The sequence below is a fragment of the Lithobates pipiens genome, unplaced genomic scaffold (genome assembly GCF_037356315.1).
Source record: "Lithobates pipiens isolate NorthernLeopardFrog02 unplaced genomic scaffold, aLitPip1_a1.2 Scaffold_18, whole genome shotgun sequence".
Taxonomy (NCBI): Eukaryota; Metazoa; Chordata; class Amphibia; order Anura; family Ranidae; genus Lithobates; species Lithobates pipiens.
The window spans coordinates 55,645,103-55,650,102 of NW_027507758.1; the positions used below are offsets into that span (position 1 = coordinate 55,645,103).

Below are 5,000 nucleotides of genomic sequence, written 5' to 3' on the forward strand. Positions count from 1 at the left end.
AAGTGGGCGGGAGGTGGGCCAACCATAAATGTCCTATATCTGCAACCTTCTGTTAAAGCATTGCACATAAGTGATGTGACTTAGTCTTGCCGGTGGCATGGATGCATGTTCCACAAGTAAAAGTGAGGGGGAAGCGTTGTACTAAATGAAATGGAGCTGTGTAACTAAAATAAAAGTAAGCCTTCAAAGGCAGAGTACTTAAAAAAAAAAAAAATAAGGGGCATCGAATATACTATATAGGAAATCGGGTCACAGACAGTGTGCAGAGCCATTCCTAGGGGCTCTGTATTATGAACGATCGCAGGGATTACAAATATAAACAGAGCAGTGTAAGCATCCTGCCCCTCGCTCTTACAACAGAGGAAGCATAAGCAGCACTATTGGAATCATTCATTAGTTCCAGATTAACATATCAGCTAACGCCAAGGATTGTCTTTACCCTTTCACTCCCCACCCCCCAATTAGGCCTATACTGTATCCGCAGTGGCCTTCACACACCAAAGTGGTTGTAAGGGCACAAGGTTTATCTTCATGCGTTCTATACCAATGCTTACCTGGGCCTCCTTTTCCTGTTCCTGATTGGCCAGGAGGAGAAATCAGGAAGACCATATAGTGAATATTCATTATGCTCACAATACTGGGTGTGCTTGGGCACAGTGCTCAGCACCCCCAAGCCCACTCTTTTTGAAGCCTATTGGAGCCTTGGGCTCCAATCCCATGCTTCAAAAATAAATCCCCCATTGGAAACCATGTGTCCTTTGCCCCGTATGTAGATTAGGGGGCCGGATGCACGGATAGAGGGGTGGTGCCCCTGCATTACAAGTGGCCACTGGCGGTTTTATTATTTGCCATCATCACAAGTGCGTTTCAGAGTACGTTTTCTTAAATTGAGGGTAAATGGAGCATTCACTTTTAGGGCTGCCACTGTGCTCTTTTTACTTTACGTCTTTAGGAAGTACGTCTTGCATTCACAGAGATATAAACTGTGAAAAATGTGCACAATTTGCTTACAAGAGAAAAGCTGGTTTTCAAACAAAAAAAATAAAAAAAAATAAAACATTTATACTCACCTAGGTGGATGCAGTATCTGATCTGTGCTGCCTCTCAGGCCGAGAACAGAGTGATCAAAGACTACGGATAGCTCAGTTCCCTGTCTTTAGTGAGCAGAGAGTGGTGTCCATCACCGGCTCCTTGGTCTGCCTCTCCAGTGCTCACTGGAACAGCGGGGTGAGGAGGGGGGCGAGATCAGCTGGATCAGGCTCTCAGCGGCCCACTGAGGCTGAGCCAGCTCATGACATTGTCGGAATCCTTTTTTTATCCCATCTGAGTCACAGGAGTGTAGAAAGAACCAAGTTCCCTCCTGTGACCACAGAGGTATGGCCAAAAGAGCTTTTATCATACATCTTTATTAGGATTCATTTCAAATAAATACATAACTGCCATTCCAATCTATATACATATGGCAGCAAAAAAGCAATAGAACATTTCCTGGTGTTTTGAAAGAGTGCAAAGCCGGAATACTGAAAGAAAAAAACACCCATCTACTGTCTAACTCAACCAATTTATAACTTTCTTCATGAAAAAAAATAAATAAATGAATACAGGTTAAAAGTGAACTTCTACTGTGCTACCATATCGAACCTTCAAACATGCCAATCAGGAAGAAGCATACAGTAAACTGTCAATGCCATTCTGAAACTATAGTAACTGTCCAAAATCCTGGTCCTAATCTGACCCGTACCGTATGTCGTGGATTTCTGCCAAAAGCAACAATGTTTTCACTGTGTTTTTGGGTGGGTGGTTTGGGGTCTGCACTCCTATGTTTCTAAGCTGTAAACATACTGAGCAGTTGTTGGAACCAGGCAACACGAGGCGCCAAAATTTGGACTCTGAAATACTCAGCAATTATGGATATAAGCAAGGAAGTCATGGGTAGGATGTGAGTGCCAAAATGATAATTAAATCCTCTCAAGCGGCAGAACCCTTAATATGGATCCAGACAATATAAAATCTGACAGGTGTTCCAACCTTTATCTGTTTTGAGGGGGGGGGGGCGAGAAGAGGCAAGAATTCTACTATAAGTACATTGTTTTTTAACAATAACCAGTTCTACCTCAAGGCCCCTTTCACACTGGGGCAGTGGATGCATTGGCAGGAAAGCGCAGCTATTTTTAGTGGTGCTTTACCAGCAATTTCACGGCACTAGTCAGCCGCAAGTGGGGCACTTTAAACCCCCGCTAGTGGCCGAGAAAGGGTTAAAACCACCACAATGCGCTGCTGCAACAGCGCTATGCCGGCAGTATAGCCGCGCTGCCCCACTGATTTCAATGGGCAGGAGCAGTGTATACACCGTTCCAAAGATGCGGCTAGCAGGAGTTTTTTTAGCGTCTTGCCAGGGCACCGCTCCAGTTTGAAAGCTCTGGGCTCTCACATTGGAGAGACAGCAGCGGCTCTTTCAAGGTGCTTTGCAGGCGCTATTTTTAGCGATGTAGAGCCTGCAAAGCGCCCCAGTGTAAAAAAAGGTCCAAGACCCCTTTCACACTGGAGGCACTTTACAGGCGCTACAGCACTAAAAATAGTGCCTGCATAGCACCGCTCCTGTCTCTCTAGTGTGAAAGCCCGAGGGCTTTCACACTAGAGTGGTGTGCTTGAAGGACGCTAAAGTCCTACTAGCAGCATCTTTGGAGTGGTGTATTGAAATAAATGGGGCAGCGCGGCTATACCACTGGCATAGCGCTGCTACAGCCAGTAGCAATGCTATGTGGGGGCTTTAACCCTTTCTCAGCCACTAGCGTGGGGGGGGGGGTAAAAAAAGCCCCGCTAGTGGCTGAATAGCGCAGAAAAATTGGCGGTAAAGCACCGCTAAAAATAGTGTTTATGTCTTCCAAAGTGCCATGAAAACTCTTCCAAAGTGCTCAGTGTTTTACCGGTGGTTTTTAAGCGCCTCTGTGTGAAAGGGGCCTAACATTGCTCTGGGAGCACTTGTAGCAGATATCTGGCTGATTTATGACAAGGCGCCTTTTGCCCTGCTGTCTGGATGTGCAATCTCTGCAGGTTAGGCCCCTTTCACATTAGGGCGGTGGGTGTGTCAGCGGCAAAACGCAGCTATTTTAGCGGTGCCTTACCGCCAATTTCGTGGCCGCTAGCGGGGCGCTTTTATCCCCCCCCAGTGGCTGAAAAAAGGGTTAAGACCACCGCAAAGTGCTGCTGCAGCAGCCCTATGCCGACAGTATAGCCGCGCTGCAGCATTGATTTCAATAGGCAGGAACGGTGAAGGAGCGGTGTATCCACCGCTCCAAAGATGCTGCTAGCCGGTCTTTTTTTAGCGTCCTGTCGGCGCACCGATCCACTGGGAAAGCCCTCGGGGCTTTCACATTGGAGAGACAGCGGCGGCTCTCACTGCACTTTGCAGTTGCCATTTTTAGCGCTGTAGCGCCTGTAAAGCTCCCCAGTGCAAAAAGGGTTCTAGGGGCTCTTGCACACTGCAGCTCAAAAGAAAAAAAAAAAAATGCTTTTACAGGCGTTTGAGATTTTATTTCTCTGCCTGGAGGGGCTAATGCACACTGTAGCACTAAGAAGTGCAGACTTCTGGGAAAATTGGTGAACCAAACATACAAGCAGGAAATGATGTTTGTGGGGGGCATTTTGTAAACATTCTGTGTAAAGAACACCTCCAGGTAGCCATATTGACAGCACTGCACATTGAAAAGGAAAGGCAAATTTTAAATAACATTCAATTACAATATGACTTGTGTCACATGTATATACTATATTTCCACGAAAATGCAGTTACCCTTTAATGCCCTTTTTACAGTGGAGTCACTTTACAGTGCAGGCTCAATGACAATCATCTTGGTTCTTTCTTAAAAATAGAGGCCAATAAGGGGAGGATCTACAAGCCTTTGTATGAGGACCCATCAAATATAATGGCACAGCACACACCTAAAAAACGTTTGACACATTGCAACCGAAATTGTTATGTGGACTCTTTGGGAAAGATTTCCGAGTCTGGTAATATCTGGACAAGTAAAATATGTATTACAGTAGCTACTCAAATGTTAGTGTACATCAGGCCCATTACAGAAAGAGGGCAGCTGTGACATTTCCTGAATTCTCCAGGGGGCACAGCACAGGAATAGTGATAAAACAGCCATGTGTTCCTCTGACAATACACAAAGATACTGCTGGGAGGAAAGGGTCATAAAAAGGAAAATGTAGGCTGCCATTGTTGACCTTTCTCTGAAGACGCAAACTGCCTGTCAAGCTGACCTGTTGCCTGCAATTCTTCCAATACGTGTCCTGAGAGAATAACGGAGGCTTCCATTCCTTCTGACAATGCAAAATACCTGGCTCTCATACATTGGCTTCAGTGCATCCTCACTGACCTTACACCGACAATGGGGCACCATGCCTCGACCTTACACCGACAATGGGGCACCATGCCTCGACCTTACACCGACAATGGGGCACCATGCCTCGACCTTACACCGACAATGGGGCACTATGCCTCCCTCTTACACCAACAATGGGGCACTATGCCTCCCTCTTACACCAACAATGGGGCATTGTATACCCCCACTGATGTCAACATTTCCTACCTTCATTGGCCACACTCCAGCCCCCCTAAAAAGTCGGAAGGACAGTAAACTCAGCCCTTTGTTTAGAGATTTTGGAGACCCCTTATTTGGAGCATGTTCTGGGTCTGTGACCTATAACACTAACAGCCAAGCTACAATAATTTTTTTCTAGACCACCAGCAATGGCAGTCCCACACACTTTTCTCATGACAGGGTCACTTTAATGTTTTCAATACTTCGCAGAGGCTGCATGCAAGTTTTGACTTCACTTGTTGCATCCTGCTTAAGGTGACCATTTTCTAATCTGTACTAACATTTAGCACATAAATTCAATAGAAGCCAGTAATGGTGTGTGGAGTGTGACGTACTCCGTGCCTCATGCCATAGGTTTGTTGTAAGCACCTAACAGTCTGCATTGTCTGC

The 5,000-nt window shown here is 46.0% G+C and overlaps 1 protein-coding gene across 7 annotated transcripts in view; it reads right to left on the minus strand.

Annotated features, from left to right (window-relative positions):
- The window catches only part of LOC143987137 (echinoderm microtubule-associated protein-like 4), a 249,200-nt gene that overhangs the window by 106,057 nt on the left and 138,143 nt on the right, over window positions 1-5,000 (minus strand). The gene's annotated exons all lie outside the window — the stretch shown is intronic.